Source organism: Orycteropus afer, unplaced genomic scaffold, assembly GCF_000298275.1.
Source record: "Orycteropus afer afer isolate SDZICR_OR568_19922 unplaced genomic scaffold, OryAfe1.0 scaffold00005, whole genome shotgun sequence".
NCBI lineage: Eukaryota > Metazoa > Chordata > Mammalia > Tubulidentata > Orycteropodidae > Orycteropus > Orycteropus afer.
The window spans coordinates 4,808,338-4,808,846 of record NW_006921592.1 but is presented as its reverse complement, the minus strand read 5'-3'; positions in this window follow the sequence as shown (position 1 = coordinate 4,808,846).

Sequence of the window (509 nt, the reverse complement as noted above, 5' to 3'; positions counted from 1 at the left end):
CATGATCCACACAATCAAATGCCTTTGCATAGTCAATAAAACACAAGTAAACATCTTTCTGGTATTCTTTACCTTGAGTCAAGATCCATCTGACATCAGCTATGATATCCCTTGTTCCACATCCTCTTCTGAATCCGGCTTGCACCTCTGGAAGTTCTCTGTCAATATACTTCTGCAAATGTTTTTGAATTATCTTCAGTAAGATCTTACTTGCATGCAATATTAATGATATTGTTCTAAAATTTCCACATTCTATGGGATTACCTTTCTTTGGGATGGGTACAAATATGGATCTCTTCCAGTCTGTTGGCAGGTAGCTGTCTTCTAAATCTCTTGTCATAACCGAATGAGTGCCTCCAATGGGGCATCTGTTTGTTAAAATATCTCAGTCGGTATTCTGTCAATTCCCGGAGCCTTGTTCTTTGCCAATTCTTCAATTGCAGCTTTGACCTCCTCCTTTAGTACCATGGGTTCTAGATCATATGCCACTTCCTGAAATGGATGAAGAT